Source organism: Gossypium arboreum, chromosome 3, assembly GCF_025698485.1.
Source record: "Gossypium arboreum isolate Shixiya-1 chromosome 3, ASM2569848v2, whole genome shotgun sequence".
Taxonomy (NCBI): domain Eukaryota; kingdom Viridiplantae; phylum Streptophyta; class Magnoliopsida; order Malvales; family Malvaceae; genus Gossypium; species Gossypium arboreum.
In genome coordinates this window covers 21,545,608-21,569,114 of record NC_069072.1, presented here as the reverse complement: position 1 = coordinate 21,569,114, position 23,507 = coordinate 21,545,608, and the positions used below count along the sequence as shown (strand labels likewise).

Below are 23,507 nucleotides of genomic sequence, written 5' to 3'. Positions count from 1 at the left end.
TTAAGAATCTTAAATGCAATACAATTGTTTATCGTGATGTTGTCATCAATACTTGTGACACCAACTCAATCGACAACATTATTAATATATACAATTGATAGATGTAATAAAGTATGCAAAATATAATTAAAATGTAAATATTATTTTACAATAAAGTTTTAATTTAGCGGTAAAGTTAATGTTTTATTGATGTAAATAGCACAGGTTCAAATCCAATCATATGTAAATTTTATTGATTTTTTTTAAAAATAAAAAAATTAAAATACCTTCAAATAATATAACTTATTTTAATTATGGAATGTCAATTTTGTGACTTTCCTAACTAAGTTGGTGCTCAATTAACTTGTAACACCAACTCAATCAATGGCTTAATTATAGTATACATACAATTGGTGGAAGATATTTGCTCCACAAGTAGGTTGAGATTTTGCCAATGCCTTGTTTATTTTTAGTCATTGTACTTATTTTTAGGAATTTAGTTTTTCAACTTTTCAAATTTTAAAATTTACTTCCACTTATTAACATTGTTAAAATTATTTTGTTAAAATCAAGTTCCTTACATCGTCATTTTTTAGTTACATGGCTATCGAGTGAGTATTTTTTCATTTTAAATGTCATATCAACAAATTTAACAAAAAAATAATATTAACAATTGAACCTGAATTTTAAAATTTAAGAAATAAATATCCTAAATACCTAAAAATAAAAATATAAAGACCAAATTTTAAATTTATAAAAATTAAATAAACTTATGATATATTTTACCCAAATAATTATAATATAGTCGAGTAATTTACTCGTAACGTGCAAATAAATAAAATTGATAATACTGGTAATGAACAACATGTTTGTGTGGATTCCTTAATTTCACAATATGAAACCTAATAATAAAATTAGAGTAATAAAAAGAAATTCCACTATCAAGGACATATTTAAAGGCTATTTTATTATTAAGTTTAATTTTTTATAATTTAATTTGAATTATCATTCTAAATTAAAAATATCCAAAGTTGTCTTTGTAACTACCAAATTTCTTTTAAAAACTACATTTGTTTTATCTGTTTTATGGTCTAAGTATAATCATATTTGAACGGGTGATATTTAGATAAAATCTAAGTATAATCATATTTGAACGGGTGGTATTTAGATAAAATCCCTCAATAATATTGACTCCAAAATTGAATTTAATTCAAATAAAAAAATAAATATTTTTTTTTCACTTTTTCCAACTACTTGTTGGTACCTACAAAAATTTTTTAGTTGTAAAGGAAACAAACTTTGAGGAGCTTCATAGATTTTGCAATGTATCTGAATAAAAATTTATTTTTAAAAAAATAGATGCATGCACTAGAGTAAGTAGTTGTGGTAAATGCCCTTTTCTTTTTATTTCATTATATAAAATGATAAATATACAAATAGGGAGAGATTCACTTACACTGGTATAAAATTTAATTGGGTTAATATTTTCTTGTAAAATTTTATACGATTAATATTTTAACAAATTAATCGTCATATTGCATGCTCCATTCATATAGATTATACATGTCAAGTTTGACCTAAATTAAAATTTTCTATCTATTCATTTTATGTAAAAGAAATTCAATAGTTAAATATATGTATTAAAATAGACAATATTTTAGATCAATATGATAGAGATATCGATCAATTAAAAAATCACGACATGACAAGTATCAATATATTAAATTCAATGATTGAAATATTAAAATATTAATTATATAAACAGTTATGAAAAAGTGTAAAGCTACTTAAAATTTACACTAATATAAATGGATCCGTCCCCATATTATGTTATACATATACTATAGAGTTATATATACTGAAATTATGTTCATAAATAAGTTATAAAATACTTCTATAATATTAAATTAAAAATCATTAATAAAAGAAGTGAGGTGAAATAACATGGAACAATATGAAATAATTATCAACATGGTAGACATTCATACAAAATGAAGAAATAATTTTGCTTCTAGTTATTATGAATTTTTTGTATTAAGAGTTAAATTATATTTTATTTTTTACTAAAAAAATAGACAAATCAATCATTGTACATTAGATCAAAGAGCAAATCGGCCATTTTATTTAAAAATTTTATGTATTTCTGCTGTTAAAATTTAGTCATTTTACGTTAGCATGAGGTACATATCACTGTTTAGTTATTTCATCAACCACGTTAAACTTTAACAATACAAATGGATAAAATTTTTAATAAAAAAAGATCAATTTACTTTTTAATTAAATATATAAAGACTAATTTATTAAATTTTAAATAAAAATAAAATATAATCTAACTCTTAATATAAATCTCTTCAAAACACTTCTCTACTCTAACAAATGAGTGAGCCCATAAAAGGAAAAACATAAGTGATCGGGTGGAGAGAAGGCGATGAGAAGAGCATGGAAGGGATATTTAGACGGGGGACCAACAAAGGCAGTAAGGTACAGACCCCCATAACTCATCACCAACTTAAAGACTGTGGGTTGCCCTCTCAGATCAATAAAGAAGCCTCCAACTACCAATTTGTTACAGACTTCATGCCAAGTGTTTAGTATTCTTTTCTTAGTCAATTCATCAACCCAATTAAAACATTTTAAACAAAAATCTTTAATATAAGATTAAAATGATAAATATCATCAAATAAACAGTTGTTACATTGCTTGTTGTAAATTTACTAACAACTTCCCTTATCACATCCTTAAAATAGGATGAGAAAAATGGGGATAAATTTTAATATTTTATTTTATTTTTAAAAGTATAGAGTAAGAGAATTTAGAATATCTTAAAAATTATTTATGTTAAGAAAAAATAAGAATAACCTTGTTGGTTCAATGGTAAGGCCTTAAGTTACTTTTAGGTCCTGGATTCAAAATCTTTCTGCACCTTTCTATATGAATTCTTAAAACTTATTAAGGGAAAAGAGTTTTATAAATAGCAAATCTTCTGAAATCCTATAATTTTTATCTAGTGAAATTTTCAAGAAAAACTAAGTTCTTCCTTTTCTCCACCATTAACAAATTAAATTTTCAAGCAAAAGAATTCAAGGTTTTCAAAACTGTTCCCTCTTCTCCCAAGTAGGTCGTCAATCTCCTCATCTAACTAAGGTTTTTGTCTCCAAATCAGGTGTAGGATCTAAACTTAAATTATTAGGTTTGATTAATTAAAGTATTAAGAAGAAAGTAGTCTGTAACGAACACCTCTTGTATTGCGAACCCCCCGTGTTGTGAGCCCTATACATAACATGCAAACTCTAGATACTATGCGAGCTTTATATAACATGTGAACCATGTATATCATGCGAACCCTAGGTATTATGAGAACCCTGTATATCATGTGAACCCTGTGTATATTGTGAACCTTATGTAAATCAGTTGTGCGAAACTATGAGAATTACTATGCGAGCCCTTATGCATAAAAACCTTGTAGTATGCGAACCCCCCTTGCTTGTGCAAACCCCCTACATATGAACCCCTTTGCATGTGCGAGCCCCTATTGCGAACCCATATGCAAAATCATATAGGATTTATTAGGCAAACTCCTAGTATATCTACGCAAACCCTACATGAATATCATACGGAATCTACAAGTATAGCTATGTAAACCCTATGTGTTATTCGTGCAAACCCTACATGTTATTTATGCGAACCCTACATGTGGTATATACGAACCTTATTTGTTGATTATGCAAACATATGTGGGAACCCCTAGGTGCGAACCCATATGTGCGAACCCTACTTATGTATGTGTTAGTCAAACTAAGCATGTTAAATCGCGTGAAGTTACTATATATGTGATTTTTTTTAAGTTCACTTAAATTAAATATTTATATGAAATAGATGTGAAGGAATGCATGAACACATGCCATTAAATGATAGTATGAAATATTGAATGTAGCATCGATTGATGATAAATAGCATAATGTGCTAAGTATATGTGCATAATTATATGAAATTGGGTATAGAGAACGAAGGAGTTCCGTGGGAGATAGTGACAATTTAAGTCCACATTGAAAGTCAGCATTACATGAAGTAGGCGGCAATGTCATCAAAACCGGATAAACCAGGATGATAGTTTAAAAAGCCATCAAAATCGACAATGGTAAGTTATTATAGTAAAAGTCATCGCCACGAATGACAAGTGAACAACCATTTTCATTGGGAAATCTAGGATTGTTAGTTATTGATATGTGTTTTGGAGTGTCGAGCAATGCTCGAGGGCAGATAGGATGGACGGTGGAAGATTATAATTATAATTGCATTGCATTGCATCATGAGTATATTCTGTACATGCATGGATTTATTAAATGTTTCCTATATATGTTTAATTTTCTATTATGCCATAAATTGAATGCTTTACTATTTGTACATTTATATATAATGGTTTAAAAATTAGACTCACATTCAGTTGTCATAAGCTCACTCCCCTTTTTTTTACCTCTCACGTAACGTAGAGAACTAGGATTGGAATGACATTGGAGGAACCTCGAATTAGCAGCTTATTTTTCTTTTATTTAAAAGCTTCATTAAAGTTTTCCTTAATCTTTTTTGGGTTGCAATTATTAATTATTTCTTACTCTGATAATTTGCATGTAACATGGTTTAGAAAACTAATATTTTTCATAGTTATTATCCGCTACTTTACAAAATACTCAAAGTTTTGAAAAATCTTTTCTTAAAAACCTTAACTGTTTTCAAAATGCCACGATAATAATATCATAATTAAATTTTTAAGAAAAGTCGGCTTAATGAATGAATGCTTTTTTAAAAACAAAAGAGTGATTTCTTCTCATATCAACGCAAGTAAAAAGATGGCTTTATAGGATCACTTTGGTGATCAAATGTAATGCCTTTGACTTAACCGAAACTCCTAGGCCGAGTCGGGGTGTTACATGTCAATAAGCTGAATTATGTTTTCACATTTTATAGTGTCCACAATTTTCTACATGTATTTATAGTAAAATAAATGTTTGTAAGTGATAAAGTTGTTTTTGTTAATACTACTAAATGTTGATTTGTATCAAAATTATTTAATAAATTAGTAAATATAAATACTAAATATAATTATATTATTTAATAAAATAAACATTGATTTTTTCAAAATATTATTTTAATATGATATTTTAATATTATTTTGGTCCTTGTGTTTTTTTTTTTTTGGTTACTGATATATGTTATAACAATCAACATATCACTTTCACAAACAACTAAATTATAAAATGTTTTTAGAAAAGAGAAACAAATAGGAATGAAAAAATTATGGGTTTATTTTTTATTTCAAGTATTGTATTTAGGAATAATTGTAACACCCCCTAACCCTTATCCGTCGCTGGAACAGGGTTACGAGCATTATCGACATTTCAAAACAAATACAAACAATCATATAATAATATAGTATACATATCATAATTTAATCATAATGTCCTAACCAATGTACTACTAACATAGGTATTTTACAAATACTTACTAACTCAATTCATATAACTTCATTCAAACCCAACCAAATTTAATACTAAATATCAAAATTTTCATATAGTAACTTCCTTCATACTTTAATCAAAATATGTCATTTTGTAACGTTAACATAACACACAATCTATGTTTAAGTATATAAAGGGTTAATATTATTCTTTAACATTTTATACAACCATTTTTTAAAATGACATACATATAACAACCTAGGTACATACCATTACCAAAAAAAATGTACTTCACCACAATAAGTTCGGGATCGGCTTTGGATGCTGATTCAACGATCGAACTTTAACCTATCCTACGCATGGAAAACAAATCGTACGCTGAGTATACACTCAGTGGTATTTCTATAATCCGAATACTTATTAAATAAGAATTTTCAATGTTTATATATCTAAGTATGCATAACAAAAATCATTCAACAAATAATCAATTTCATGACACAATATTTATAACACTTTCAATTCTCATCTTCTACCATTTCAATCTCGTAATTGATATTCAAATAATTTTTCTCAATAGGATACACATATCATTTCACCATATCAATAACTATTTCATTAATCCATTGGTTCATACATTTCAATTTCATAACTCAATTCAATATTTCAATCCAATTCATGTTCAAAATCATCCAATATCATTCATATTACCAATTTACTTATTTACCCCTATTAACAGAACTCGAAATTTAGCGGATATACGGATCCAACCAAAACACACCAGTATGGCATCCAGTGCCTCGTCGAATAATTTGAAGTAATAGATTGACACACTGTGTCTCATCAGCCTTGCCGAAGTAAATTGATACCCAGTACCTCATCGAATTTATCCTTAGTATTAATTTGACACCCAGTGTCTCATCGACTCGTGGTCGAAGTATCCCTGTACACTTCCAATCCTATGGCATGCCAACTATATCCGACTCTGCCTGATACAGTTAATAGGGTTTCCAAATCACTTTTCAATTTCCAATCAATACACAATTCAATTCAAATAATCACATATACTCATAATTCAACTCAATTCAATTTTCATTTTTCAATACAATCAATATCCAATATCCAATATTCACATTCACATTAATCACAAATCCATTTATACTCAATTCAATATCAACAATACCAATACTCACCTTAATTTCACTTACCGTGCATATTAAATAATAAATACAACAAATAATTATTAGATTTAGATTATAGAAATACAAATCGTAATTTCTGAGCTAATATTCGTTGACTTTGTCTTTTCCTTTCCTAGCCGAGGTATCCGGTTCAATGTTTGCTATGGAATTAAAATAATTCAAAATCATCAATACACACAATTTCATATTGAATATTTCAATTTATACACAACTTTTGCTTAAATTCCAATTTAATCCCTAAATCAAAACTAACTCTTTTTCTTACAAAACTAATTCCATATCTTATTCAATTTCCACTTTAAACTAATTTCAACTCTTTAATTTCCCCATAAAACTCTAATTTTAAAATTCTTTCAATTTAGTCCCTATTACTCAAAACTTATAATTTAACTTACAATTCAATCCATATTTCTATTCTAACTTGAAATTCTATCAATTTAACCCCTAATTCTTCAATTTATTCAACAAGAACAACTTCTAAAAATTCACCGACTTTCAAAATTTCAACTTAGATCAAATAGTATTTTGTTCTAGGACTCCAAAAAAATCAAAATTACAAGAAAAAGGGCTAAATTGACTTACCATTTAAACTTCAAACCTTGAAACCCTAATTTTTCCCTTTCTTTTTCTTTCTCCCTATTCTTCTCTGTTTCCTTTCAATATTTTGTTTCTTTTTCTATCTTTTATTTCTTTTATTTAATTTATATAATATAATAATATTTTCTTAAATAATAAGTAAGTATATATGTATATTACAAATGTATGTATGTATTTATTACACATTTATATTATTTTTACCATACAATTGTCTAAATTTGATTTATTTCTTTAGTTATTATTATATTATATACTTAAATATTTTTATTGAAATTAATGACCGGGTATTTTATTGGAAAAAGAAGAAATAGCTTGAGGCCCAACAGACCATTGGACCCAAACCCATTACATCAAAGTCTAAAAGCAAATCCGGCCTCACTATCTTATGTGATAATGAAAACCTCCTAACCAACAATTAAAATGAAACTTAATGGAAACAGAAAGCAATAAATGCAAAGAAAGAAAAAAGGAAACCTAAAATATCTACCCCAGTCAATTCCAAACGACTGGATACCATTAATTCTCTCGATTTGTCATTTTGAAGTCCAATCCGTTCTGACGATAGCAGTTTCCAAGGATAAACTTCACTTGCTACCTTCTTTTGAAGTCAGTTTCCCTCAAATGCTTCTTCAATCTGGGTTCCTTGGCCATCATCCCTCTGAAGCAAAAATGTGACGATTCAGTTCTTCTCCCATCAGGTAAGCGGTCTCCCCTCTAACAAGAGCGTCTTTTGCTATTCTATGTGCTTGTGAGTTCCCCGATCTGTGAATATGCTGAAAGATAATCTCTTGAAAATAAATTTTTTTGTTCTGGATGTCTCTAATAATGGCTCAAATCACTGATTTATCTGTTGAAGTCGTTTGGCATTTCTTGATTATTGTTTTGGAGTCTTCCATAAGTTTTACCGATTGTAATCCCAATGAGATCCCTAACTTTGTACCTTCTAAACATGCATACGCTTTTGCTATAAATGGAGAGGAAATATTGTTGTGAATGGTCGTCTTTAACGTAAGGAGTTTCCCCGTCAGATCCCAGACCACCTGTAATAGCCCAATTTTGGGCCTAGTCGGAATAGTGGTTTGGAACCACTATTTCGGGGCCGAAAAAATAATTTTTGATATTATTTTGGGTGTTATAGCCTGATTATATGAGTGCATGAAAATTTTGGTAAATGAATTTTAGCGTTTGTAAGCTTAATTGCGAAAAATGACTAAATCTCATAAAGGGTAAAAGTTTTGTTTTACTATCCAAATATGTTAAATAGCTAGAGAACCAAAATTGGAGGTCTTTAAAGTGCAAATAGGCCATTTGGGGAGTGATGGCGACAAGAAAATTTTGAAAAGTCAAAATTTGGTATGGTTGGTATTTGATGACATATGCAAAGACTAATAAAATAAAATAAAAAAAATAGCCACCCTTCTTCTCCATCTTTCTCCACTGAAAATCAGGGAAGAAAACCTCCATGGGAGCTTGAAAATTTCATCAACATAAACCCATTTCATGTAATTCATTTTGGTGTTGGTCTTTGATGTTTTTGAGATCCTTGAAGCATGATATAGTTATTTCTATCATTATTTTGAGCTAGAGTTTATGTTCAAAAATTCACCCATGTGTGTCATGCATGTTCTTTGATTTTTAATGGAAGAAAATAAGTCTTGGTTGTGTAATAAACAACTTTTGTGAAAGGATTTTCATGGAAACTTATATTATGGACCAATTTGTAAAGTTTTTTAAATGGATCATAATTTTGTGAAATGTTTGAAATTGAGAGATGCTGTAGGTATGAAAAGAATTCAGCTAGGCTTGGGTAATAAGAAAATTTGATTAAAATCGATTTATGAGCCAAGGGGTAAAATCGTAATTTTTGTGAAAGTCTAGGGGCAAAATGGCCATTTTTTCAAAGCATAAATTATGGAATGTATTGATTAATGTGATGATTTAAAGTAGTGAATATTATCATTTTAGATCAAGAAACTGAGCTTCGGGCTTAAATCGGAAAGTACGAGGTTATGGACTAAAATGGCGTAATTAGTCGAAATTGCATTCGGGGTAAGTCCGTGTGACTAAATAAACATATTATCCACGATATTGTTAATATACTTGAAATCTATCTTGCTATAATTGTATTAAATTATATGTTGATGAATTTGAGTATGAGAAAGTGATGCCAATTGTTAATAACATTTATGTGATGATTGGATACTTGGAAATTTGATGGAATATGATATTCCATTGGAAATGAATAAGTTCACATGTGAATAATGCAATGAGTAGCATATATATAAATGTTTTGAATCTTGCATGAATTGTAATTTACACACTTAAATGTAAGTGACAATATTGTTATCATTATGTGAGATTATGTGATAATCCTTCATCATGAAGAATGTGGTTGTCTATGTGATCGAGTTCGTCGAAGGTGTGTTTTTGAGAAAAATCCCGTTTGAACCTTGGGGATAGATTAGGATACAATGGGACATGTCGCTAGGAACTATGTGATTATGAGCTCATGAGATATGTGATTATGTGATTGTGGATCCGGGTGCTGGTCTTGTACGTCTTATCGGTGGCTGGGTAGTCCGGCATGTGTTGCAGACACCCGTCAGCTTGTGTGAGCAGCCCGTGTAGCTACGTCCTGACTGTCAGCTTGTGGGAGTAGACCAGTGATCAGCTTTAGAGCGAGCAATATGTGATATGTGATATGTGATATGAGGTAGCCTTGGCTACATATGTAGCACTTATGTGCAAGCTTTCCGTGTATCCAATAGTGTCCGAAGTGTTCAATGGGTAGTTCAAAGAATGATTTGACAATAGACCCAACGGGGTACGTCATGGTGAGAATGAATTTGATTATGTTATGAGATGATACAAGTATGTACATAATGATATGACTCTTGATTTTATGAAGTTGTGGATTCATGAGCACAATGAAAATGACCTTGTGATTATTGGTTTAAGTTTATGATGTACAAATATATGATAAATATGGTTGATGATTATGTGTGAGGCTTTTAGGCCAAAGTAAGTTGAGACATGATATGTTTACCCCTTTATCTTGTGGTCTAATGAACATGAAAGAAGAAATGAATTGGCATAAATGCCTATTTAAAAACGGTTATGAAAGAGTAAGATTAGCATTAATACAGTTTTAGACAGCTACAGTGGTATAACTTTGAAAATACATCAAAAATAGTGGAAAGAAGGTTAGAGATTGAATAAAATATGGAATTAAAGCTTATTGAGTCTAGTTTCTTATAAAGGAAACGGTGTAAGCAAAAGAATTTCATATTATGAAATATTTGAATTTGCATAAAATAGAATCAGAACAATTTCGAAATCCCCTCTTTTGATTTGAGAAAATCATTAAAAAATTTTAAAAAAAATTTATGGGTTTTAATTTATATGATTAGAATTCTTAATGAGCCTATTTTCAAGAGAAATAGACAGAAACATCATCTGAGTCTTGTATTATGAGATAATTAATTTTTTGTGAAGAGGGGTCAGAACTATCGGATAACAAAACAAGGGTGACTTTAAAGAATAAACTGTACTTATTGGATAGACAAAAATTTTTTGAAAATTTTATGGTAAGAAGATATGTAAGTTTCGGATCTTAATTTGGAGTTTTGTAGCTCCAGATATAAATAATTTAGTGACTATGACATGAGGAAATAGCTTGATCTGAACATAAGTAAAAGTGCAAATATGGTTGTATTACCTTGATAAGAAAATTGATAAGTTGCTTATTATTTTCATATGGTCTTCCTAAGCTATGAAGCTTACTCCCTTCCTTTCCTTTTCTTTAGTGTTGTTAGGTTAGCTCGGGATTGGAGATCGTTAGAGGCAGTATCACACTATCAAGCCATCACCCTTGAAATATTGATATATGTTAAGCGTGTTCAAGTAAGTGGCATGTATAGGGACTAGGTTTTATTATATATATATTTATGATTAGCCAAATGTATTGTCTTATATTTAGCTATTTGTATATGGCCAAGAAGTGTGTCTTATTTTGATTATGGTGTGTAAACCTATCTATCTATGCTATATCTTCATGCCTATGATGTGATTGTGGTTGCTTGCCATGAATTAAAATGATGCCATGAAATGTGTCCTTGGTGTGTATAAAGATGTGAAGGATTAAAGGTAACATAAAGGCTTGGAAAATAGCCCAAGTGTTGGCCACACGGGCTGAGACACGACCGTGTGTCTCAACCGTGTGGGGAACACGGCCTTAACGCACAGGCGTGTGGCTTGGCTGTGTAGTTCAATTTGTTTGCTGACATCATAAACAGAGAGTTACACGACCTGAGGACACGGGCGTGTCAAAGGCACACGGGTGTGCCCCTGTGTCCACATGAGCGTGTGACCCTGTTTCATGGAAAAATTTTCTAAGTTTTCCCAAAAGTTTTCAAAGTTCTCGATTTAGTCCCGGACCTTTTCCAATGTATGTTTTGGGTTTCATAGGCCCGTATAAAGAACGATATGCTTGTGTATGAATAGTTTTAAAATGAATACAATTTTATGACCTAGTTTTGCACGTTTGTTGGTGTTGAAGTCCAGGAATGCCTCGTACCCTGTTTCGGGCTCAGATTAGGGGTAAGGGGTGTTACACCACCAAACCTGTCGCTGATATGAAGTTTCTACTATTGAATGCTGCGTCGAAATAGATCGTCATTCTCGGTATGTCCTTTTGGGTTCTGTAATTTCTGTTCATATTTACAGGTCTCTTCATTGCTCTTACCCCTTCATATTCTACCATATGCTTCTGTATGTTTTGCATTAAATCTCTTCCTGTTGTATTTTTCCCCTCACGCACGAATTGGTTTCTAGAAAACCATATTAACCATAAAGCATAACAAAAAGTCGGCATTGAATGTCGTTACCTCTCTTGAATACACAGGTTAGCCACTCCCATAGACTTTGATTCATATTATTAATAACCCAGGATAAGTGTAAAAACTGCCAGACTTCAGTTGTTATAGGGCATTCACGGAAGATATGGAAGTTTTCTTCTGCCCACGAATAGCAGCGGGGACATCTATCATTTGAAATGACTCTTCTGTACTGGAGATTAGCAAGATTCAGAATCAAATCCCAGGAAATTCTCCAAATAGTGATTGCGATCTTAGAAGGTAGCTGTAGGCTCCATAGCTTCCTATAAAATTCTTTAATTTCAGTTTGTAATAAATAATTACTAGGATCTAGAATAGTATCATGTAATAGTTTATAGGCACTACGTACTAAAAACTCGCCGGATAATTCTCCTTTCCAAACTTGAGTATCCTCGTGGTCAGTTTCTACGAGAGGGATCTACAAAATTTTCTGAGCAACTCCAGCTTGAAAGGTACTATTAATCAAATTCTTTCTCCATTTCCTGTTTGAAGTATCAATAAGATCCGAGACTAACTGTAATTCCCCATTGTTTGGTCTGCTATGTCCGTCAACTTTATCAATCCCCTGAATCCAGCTATCTTCCCAGATAGAAATTTTGTCTCATCTGCCCACTCTCTAGCACATCCATTTTTAGAGAAGTCTCTTTGCTGCCCAAATACTCTTCCAAGTAAGTGAAGGTAAACTTCCCAACTCTGTATTTAGAAAGCTTGATTGCGGATAGTATTTTGCTTTAAAAACTTGGGCTAATAAAGAATTTGGATAATTAATAATGCACCAACCCTGTTTGGCTAAAAACGCGATATTGAAATGACCAAAGTTTCTAAAACTTAAACCACCATTTTCTTTTAAAGCACAAAGGTTTTTCCAAGTACACCAATGAATTCCCTTTTTACCATGGCCCTTCTGCCACCAAACCTGCTCAACGATACTTTCGAATTCATCACATAGAGCTTTAGGTAATAAAAAGCAAGTTATCGTGTAAATTGGTATAGCCTGAAGAATGGCCTTTATAAATACTTTCTTTCCCCCTTAAGATAAAAACCTATTACTCCAATTATCAATACGTTTTCTGAGTCGATCCTTTAGATTTTGAAAAGATTCATTTTTCCTCCGACCCACCATATTCGGCAACCCTAGGTAATGCTCTGGTTTATTTGAACTACGGACCCCCAATAAATTGACAACCAAACTCCTATCTTCCTCCGATGTATTCTTGCTGAAAAATAATGTTAATTTGTCAAAATTAACGCATTAACCAGAGCAAGATTTGTATTCGCGTAGGATGTCCTTGAATAGAGTTGCACCTATGCTTGTTGCCTCCCCGAATAAAATGCAATCATTAGCAAACAATAGATGGGATACTTGTGGCCCACTTTTACTAACCCTAACACCTTTTAAGAACCTACCATTCATTGTCTAATCTCAGTAGACTCGATAGGCCCTTCCCACATAAAAGAAATAAAAACAGACTTAACGGATCACCTTGTCTAAGGCCTGTGGTTGGAAGAAATTTATCCCCAATATACCCATTTATGACCACTAAATAAGAAACTGTTGTTACATATTTCATAAGAGCATCTACCCATTTTTTCTCAAACCCCATCTGTATCATAATCTCCTTTATAAAATCCCGTTCAAATCTATCATATGTTTGCTCATATTGAGTTTAACGACCATATACTTTTTCTTCCCCAATCTCTTCTAGTTTAGCTTATGCAATATTTCATAGGCTAACAACACATTATCTGATATTGATCGACCTGGCACAAAGGCACTCTGCGTATCATCAATACATTTTCTAATAACTCCTCGAAATTGATTTGCTATTGCCTTGGCCAAAATTTTATAAAGCACACTGCATAAGATGATTGGCCGAAACTGCGTCATATTAGAAGGACTGGTAACTTTGGGAATAAGTAATATATTAGTAGAATTAATTGAACTAACCTCCATATCCCGATTTAGAATTCGTAAGAAAAATAAGGTGACTTCTTCTCCAATAATATACCAACATTTCTAATAAAATAGAGCTGGAAAACCGTCCTCCCCTGGTGCCTTCATGGGCCCCATGTTAAACACTGCTGCTGTGATTTCCTCTCTTATATATGTTGCTGTAAGTTTTTGATTGTCTTCAGCATATACACAACACTCGATCCCTGATAACAAATGGTCGTAGTTTCCCCTTCCTCCTGCTGAAAACAATCTTTGAAAATAAGATCTAGCAACAACCTCTATTTCCTGCAAGGCCACCATTTCTCTTCTATCTTCGTTCTGTAATTTATGACTAAGGTTTGTCTTTTACCGCTGTGATGCTTGACTGTGAAAAAATATTGTGTTTTTATCGCCAAATTTCAACCAGTTAAGTCGAGCCCTCTGTTCCCAATAACATTCATCTTTTTTTATCTCAAAATTTAAATTAATTTTCGTATCAATCAACTCAGCTAAATTCATATCATCTCTTTCAACTTCAGTCAGTTTCACTAATTTTTCCGTAAGGATCTATTTTTTATTTTTCCTATTCATTTGAATATGCCCAGCGCACTACTTTAAGCCTTTTTTTTTAAACTTTTCCGGCTTCTGTAACAGCTCCCCTGAAGACTTCTCCCACAAACACTTAACTTCATTAATAAAAGACTCCTCTAATGACCACCAGGCTTCAAATTTGAAAGTATTGTTCCTCAAACGTTCTTCATTCATTCTTGTATTAATAAGAAGAGGGTAATGATCAGAAAACGAATGCACTAAATGTTAGACTTTCACCTCCGGAAACATAGCAATCCATTCTGTGTTGGTAACTCCTCTGTCTAATCATTCTTGGATGTTCGTCTCCGGTAAATTACCTCTCACCCAAGTGAACCAATTACCGTAAAAGCCTACATCGTTCAGTTGACATTCCTCCAGTATTCTTAGAAAGAGTTTCATCATTCTTTCATATCTAGTCAGTCTTCCTTTTTTCTCGAATCCATACATAATTTCATTGAAATCTCCACAAACGAACCAGGGGATGTCCACATCATTAGCTAAGCTTTTCAAAACAACCCATGAATCATTCCTATCTTGCGCATAAGGGGATCCATAGAATCCTGTAAATCTCCCCAATTGGTTCATTCTTCCTATCTGCAACTACCACATCAATATGTCTCTTAGAAAAATTACGGAGCGTTATATTAACATCAAACCTCCATACTAAACACAATCCTCCTCTTGTACCTTCTGAGTCAACTTCAATACCATTCATAAAACCACAACTTCTACGAACGCGTTCTATCTGTCGTCTAATAAGCTTTTTCTCCATAAAGAAGACTATTTGGGGATTGAATATCTTCAGCAAATGTCGAAGTCTTTTAATCATCCGTTGTCTCCCCAAACCACGGACATTCCAACTTATGATTTTCATTGCGTCCGGTCGGCTTGCCTCTTGGCAGCCGCCGATGATAAAAGATTAAGTTCTACCATTCTTTTGCTCATTGTCATTGCATTACCACTCTCATCTTTCCCTGTTAGGTCTCCCATCTCGCCCCTGTTTCGTTTTTTCCCCTCCTCTCCCATTAAAATACCATCTTTCAAATCATGTTCCATGGCCGTTTGCATCTGATCAAACCAAGAATTCTCCTTCCATTGATTTAGAGATGACAATCCCCCTTCGATGTTAAATCCCAGAATTGGATCAATAACTTTTCCACTTCTGTCTTTATTATCCCCATCCCATAATCTGAACCTCAAAACCCGATTATTCTTCCAACCTCCTTCCTATTTTCCTTCACCTTCATCCCAAAGCCATATACTATTCATAGATAGGGCTCTTCGAGATTGTGCTCACAATGATAAATCCCAACCCAATTCAGCAATTTCCACCCTTAACATCATTTTTGCCTCACAGAATGAGTCACTATGCCCCAAACGTCCGCAATAGAAACAGAAAAGCAATAAACATTCATACTTAAATTTAACATACGAGCATCTCCCGCACCACATAACCTGCTTCTTTCTTTTCAAAGGCCTCCTAATGTCAATCTGTACTCTTACTCTCATGTAATTACGATTTTCCTTCCCAAGATTTGAACCATCATATTCCAAGAAAACTCCTATAAAACTGCCCAGTTATATTGCTAAATTTACAAAAAATAGACCTATTGGGATGTCATGAATTTGTACCCAAAAAGGCGAAAAATTAATGGTACTCTTAATGGATCCTCTTCTATTTTTAATTTGTAAAGTATCAACAAATGATTATTGAAAGTCCAAGGTGAACCTTTCAAAACCCTCTCCATATCCATACCATGAAAGAACTGAAAAAGATACATTTTTCCCCCAGTTCTCGAATTTGAACCCCACAAATAGGATGCCACAGATTAGCCATAGTGCTTTTCATGGCTGGGAAGTGAATTATACTGGCTGTTAGGAAACATCCCACAAGTTGAAATTCTCCCACTCCTTCTTCCTCTTGGATCTACCTGGATCTGCAATATTTCTTCTTCTTCCTCATTTAATGATAATTGTGCTAATTTAGTTTTCATGAATGTAGGTTTGAAGGCCAGGATACGATCGCCACACTCCAATCGTAAAAATAAACAGACTTAAAGACGCTAGTTGTACCTAAAAGACAAAACAAATACTAAAAACAAGAAAAAAACCTAAGAACTCATGCCAGCAGCGGCAAACAATAGCGTGCTAGGATAGCAGACCTTTTTTTAAGATTGATAAAATTTTATTAAAAAGAAAAAAGAGTTATTATATACTTAAATATTAAGTATTTACATTTATAATTATTTTATACTTATGTACATTACTTGTACAAATGTATTTCATTGTTACCATACACTTGTATTTACTTTTTACTATACAAGTGTTACTTATGGCTTATTTTCTCATTTAATCCCTCAACTTTTCTTTAATCTATAATTAAACTTTCACACTTTATTCAATTTAATCCTTATACCTAATTAACCTTAATTCAAGCTAATTCTCCTAACTAAAACATAATTAACCATACAACTAACTTCGTAAATATTTTTAATAAATATTTAAGAATCTATTTCACATAAACGATAACCCGAAAATACACTTTCCAGCACAGGACTATCGGGTAATTACAATAATATTTAGTAATAATTTTTAAATTCCACTAAAACAATTAAAAGGTTGGCAAGTGTCCTATAAAGGTATAATAAAAATATTTAAAAATATTTAAAAAAAGAGATACATGACAATATTTTTTAAGTCTTATGGAATAAAAATATATATTATCAATATATCAAATACTAACCCTTATATTTATATCAACCAAAATTTTATTTGTTGTTATTTTATATTATATAATTACTAAATTTATGGATTAAAAAAGAACTAGATAGAATACCTAAGATTCATTGTTATTTATGTAGTGAAATGCAAATTTTAATTTAGCTGATTAAATATTGAACTAAAAATAAAAATAAAAATAAAAGAGAATATAAACAAGATTGGTGCAAATTTCATTTAACTTCAATGTCATATCTTGTTATCTGTAATGGATAAAATAATTGAAGCTAAGGAAAATTGGTTAGCACACAAATTTTATTTGCATTAGAAGCCATCTCTTTCATGCAACCAACGCCACTTATATTACACTTTCACATTCAATTTCCACATAACTATTTCATTTTATGGTTTTTTATTTTTGATTTTTTATAATTTTAAATAAAACTAAAAATTAAGGTATTAAACTCATATTTTATAGAATAATAAATAATATTTTTATCATTATACCGATAATTAACCTTCAATATAAAATATTTCTTTTATCAAAATTTTTAAATTAAAAACTGGGTTTCATTAATAAAAGCAGACAAGGAGCAAATAAGCCTCGATACAATAAAAGTAAAGCTGCCAGAGTGAATGAACAGAGAAACTGAAACGTAAAAACCACAAAGCAACAGCACACAGGAGCTAGAAGCCTGAAAAAGAAAGCCAGTCTCAGCCAGATTAAAATAACAACACCCAGGCCAAGCATTCCAGTACTGTCCAGGTTCAGCCCCCGCTCGCTCTACAAACTGAAGAAGAAAAACAAGAAGAATCGAGCAAGAACACTATCGTCTGATCTAGTCGAAGTCAGCACCACTTGCATTAGCCACCTCCGCTACTTCTTCAATCCAGTAGCAGTCCCTCGTAAAATCCCTAAAAATTATTATGTTCAGGAATTGTTACTGTATTTAATGGAGTTATAATAGTTCTTAAAAAAAATTTAAAAAATAAACTTTTAATTTAAAATATTTTCTCTCATCAAATTTATCTATCTAGCTATCTATATCATTAATAAAATTTTTAAGTTAGTATCACGAGTCAATAGAGCACGAGTTAGTTAAAAAATTATAAAATATCCTTTCATAATTAAAATAAGTTATATTATTTAAAAAATTAATTTTTTATTTAAAAAATAAATAAAAATATGCGTATAAGATTTGATCTCATGCCAATTGCATTAGTAAAATAATAAGTTTACCATCCTACTAAAGCTTTATACTAGTTAATTTATATATTTTAATTTTACTATGTACAACTTATTAACTACATCGTATATACTAATAATGTTAGTGATTGAATTAGTATCACAAATTGATTTGATATTAATTTAAGATTAATGACAACACATTTTCTCTCTCAATCGATAGGTTATTATTAGTAATAAAACAAAACTCAACAAAGGTTTAAAAGAATCAAATTCATTTGCTATGAAAGCACAATAGGACCAACAAAAAGAACATGAGAATTACCGATTGAGTTTTAGCTTGACTGACAACATTGTTGTTAATGTAGGAGGATGTGGGTTTGAGTATGCTGAAGCGCATTATTCTCCTATTTATGGGTCGGGAAGGAGTTATGAGTAGTTGTAAATGTTGTCTCAAAAAGAGCAGATATGCTTAGAACTTATAATGAGATTATTTAAAAAAAAAAGAACACAAGAACTAGAATCACCGAAGGTTAAAACTCAAAACCAAAGATATTTACTATTCTTAATATGATGAATTTATATTTTAATCACAACTTAATTTAATTTTTTTATTTTAATACCATACATATTTCATGCCTAATTATTAATTTGTTTCAAATTAAACTTTTCATTATTTATTATATGTTATTTTCAAACACAATTTTATGTTATAAATACGTTGTTTCCATACGCATATACGTATGATAGAATTTTTAATAATAATATATAATTATCATGGTAGCATGTTATCATCAATTAATAATAAAATGATGCATCATCATCGATGTAAAATAAAATAAAATATTAAAACAAATATTATTAACTATATTTCAACATAATTAAATATTAATTATAATTAATTTTTTGGGTTTTCAGTTTAGTATTAGATTTCAGATTTTAAGTTTGAGTTTTAGTTTCAAATTTTGTGTTTATCTATTTTTAGTTATTATTATTTATTATGTTTATCTATCTTTAATTATTTTTATTTTAAACCTTTCAATATTTTTTGTTTTACGGCTATAATAATGTGTAATTTTATTATTGATAGATGGTGCATTAAATATATATACCAATCGCGTATCAAATATAACATAAATATTAATACACATTATATATATAATTAAAGTTTTAATATGTTTTTCCATAGAAAAAGTTATATTATGTTTAATAATCATTTCATATTTATATAGGTGGATGTACTTATTAGATCCCTTTATTATAATGATAGGATTAAATTAGTCCTATTATTAATGAAATATTTTAGTTCTTGTATTATTAAAAAAATAAAACAAGTCCAAATTTCAACATAATTAACTTACATGTTTAAAAATAACATTTACTTATAACATATTTAATATTTTGAAAGGTTTTTGCAAATGGAATTTTTGTTTGGAATCGAATTGCAAATGAAAAAATATTACATGTTATTTTTAAATGTAAATATTAACCTTTTTTTATAATTTTATCTTATTTGATTCTTTTTAGTAATACAAATATAAAATTGATGCATTTAATAGTAAACGGACTAATTGATCCTGCCTCTATAATAGAGAGACTTTACAGATACTTATACTTATATCTATTTGACAAAAAAATTTAAATGGGTAAAAATCATTTTGGTCCCTCTTAATTTTGATAGTGAATAAATTGGTCCTTTTAAAAAATTGAAGCAATTTAATTCTTATTAATTTTGAAAGTGAGTAACTAAGGACAAATAATCACGGTATTAATTTTTTGTTAATTGTATATAATTTTGATTGGTATAATAATAAATTTAGTCCTATATGTTTATATATTATGTGTGAATGTTTGACAAAATGTATAGATGTTGCTGACTAAATTTGTAATAATATCAATGAAAAATATGTACAATTGAAAAAAATCATTAATATTATAATTAATTGTCTTTAATTACTCACTCGAAATTAATAAATATTAAATTATTTTAATTAAAAAAGACTAATTTAATATCAAAATCGAGAGAAATCTTAATTATAATGATTGAAATAATGTATTTAGTTATTATCTTTTGGGTGGGATCAAATGATTCAAAGTTTTCCAACAAAATTTCTTGCATTTGATTGATTAGTGGGAGATGTGGTGGATGATGATTTATATCTATCTCAGTTTCAATCATGAAAACATGCTTAGAAGCTAACAAAAGGGTGAGAGAGAAAGGGTGAGAGTAGGTTTAATGAAGCTGGCATTTTGATTGTTTGATTATCTGTTTTTGTAATTATTCCATATGCAATAATAATAAGGTATGATTTCCTATCATATGTATATCAGCTGATTGGATTAAAAAACATAAATTCAGTCTCCAATAAGAATTTTGGTATAAAAAGATGGGAAGTCTTTGCTTAGTGCCAAAGGGATGTTTCTGAGAACCGCACAATGCCGACTATACTGGATTCTTTTTCTTTTTCTGTTAAAAGGTAAAGCAAGGCTCACCATCAATTTGATATGTTGCATGAGAAAATGGTGAACCGACCACCTGGGAAGGTACCCCATCATCCTCACTGTTTTTTTCCCACATACAACAAACTCTCCTACACTTGAATGAGACAATTACGAGAGTAGTAACTCTAAGTATTTATAATAACCTCCACAATTTTAATTTGCTTTATTTAGACTTAATAATTTTTTAAAATAAAATAATCGACTTAGTTGATATTGTGAAACGATAAATCTTTTAACATCAAATTTATCTAATTATGTTAATTCATATTTAAAGATTGATCTTGTGAAACGATCAATACTTAAAGATCGAATCAATTTAACTCAAATAAATTGAATCTCTTGTTTCATAGATATTGGCTTCCTGATTTGAAATTTTACTTAAAGATCTCTAATTTATCTTAAATTTTATTAGGATATTGTTACTCCTATTTAATGATTTGAATCTGAATCAAATAAATTAAATCTTTTAATTTGATTATTATCTAATTAATAATATTTAATTTATTCTGAATTTTAAGATAAATTATCTAATTAATCTCACTTTCACATCCAAATAAAAATCCTTACAACTTAATCACCACTATGAGACAACTTCTCATTCTAGTAAAAGTTAAAATTGTTTACTATTGTGAACCCACCACTATTTGTCTTCTTCTTCCTCAAGCCACCCTCCAAACCCTAAGGTTAAGGTGGTCATAAAAATAATCGGTTATCACTTCTTCATTCCATCTTTGCTAACAGCAGTTAGGTGCACACCAAAGAGAGGGAGAGATGGTTTCGCTTAAGCTCCAGAAACAACTCTCGGCAAGTGTTCTAAAGTGTGGAAAGTGAAAGGTTTGGCTTGATCCAAATGAAGTCAACAAGATCTCCATGGCCAACGCCTTCGTAATATTAATCATTTTTAAGTGGAGGTATGATTTGGACTTGATTTCGCATCATTTGTTGCCAAATTGTGAAAATGAAGCAAGATGTTTAAAATTTTTAGGAATTTCATGTGATAGTTGATGTAGTTTACTTATAAGCTTTTTTTTAGTGATTTATAACAGTATAGTTTACTCACACGAGCTTTTGTATATATAAATTTTGATTTCTGATTATGCTGTTATTTATTTGTGAGAAGAAAATAGTTTCAAGTAAAACATATGATGAATGCTACATCCATTGACTTGAGATTTCCTGCATGAGAAAATCAAAAGGTTAAATCGTTGTTCTCTCTTTTGATATTTCTTTTTCATATTTTCCTAGCTGTACATTCTGAACAATTAGTAGCAACTTCAAGTTGATATAATCTATTGTACGAGATTAAATAGTCTATGGATTCCTTTGTTTGTTTGTAGCTTAGCACACACATAAAATATATTCTTTTATTGTTTTTACTTCATAAGGAAGGTGGTTAAAGACGGTTTTATCATCAGGAACCCAACCGTGATTCACTCTTGCTCTCCTGCACCTCACATAAAGGAAGCCAAGAGAAAGGGGCGTCATTTTTCACATTCTCAATCTAGTGGGAAAAAATGGATTAAGGAAGGAGATGATGATTGAACAGTGATATGTCAAAAATATGACTTGATGGGCACAATCAGCTGTTGTTAAGAAATTTAATGTTTAAGAGATTAAAATGTAAGCGTTTTCTTTTAACTGTAGTGACTAAATCATAAAAATTTTTATTTGAACAATAAAAAAAAACTGTTTTAAAAATGGAGTGGTCAACTAAGACAATTTACCTTAAATTTTATTAAGATATTATTAATCTATTAAACTACTTTAATAAAAATTAATGAGAATTATGATTGTATCTCATAACCAAACCAATGCTTATGCATCATAGCTTGCTTAGATCAGCTCTTATCAATGCTTGAACGAATATTTTGCAAAAACAAAACTTTCCGTTAGAAAATTTCAATTTGGAATTAAATTTCACTTCAAATTTATTATTTACAACTTGTTCGTCTGAAATATACACGAAAATTTGAATAAAAATACAAGATTCAAAAATGTGTTTAGATAAAAAATTTAAGTCTATTTAAAATATGGATTAAATTTAGGGTTTTGGCATTCAAGTTCAACCTTAACCCAACTTTATTTAATATTTTTATAATATATTTTTATTTTATGTAATTTATATAAAAAATATAATATAATATTATTATATTATTTAAAAATTAAAAATATATATTAAGTTGTTTAAATTTAAAATTCTAATAAAAGGAAAACACCTAAAATATTAAATATTAATATAAAAACAATATATATGTTTTTTTTTTTTAATATGCACAGCCGTAATTCTTTGACATATATCAAATCAACCTTTTAATTGTTGAAAAATAAAAACAATTTGAATAAGCCATGTTATCTTGGAAACAGTCTCTTATAAAACTCTTTTCTAGAATTTTTTTCTTTATTTTCATTAACTGACTTATGATCACCATAACCTAGAAATTCATATTTCTC

General features: G+C 30.0%; 1 long non-coding RNA gene across 1 annotated transcript; it reads left to right on the top strand.

Annotated features, from left to right (window-relative positions):
* Positions 1–21,742: 21,742 nt before the first annotated feature.
* On the top strand, positions 21,743–22,754 carry LOC128290109 (uncharacterized). The gene is made up of 2 exons (XR_008279752.1): positions 21,743–21,967; positions 22,472–22,754. It is a non-coding gene; the product is annotated as an uncharacterized LOC128290109 (long non-coding RNA).
* Positions 22,755–23,507: the final 753 nt, after the last annotated feature.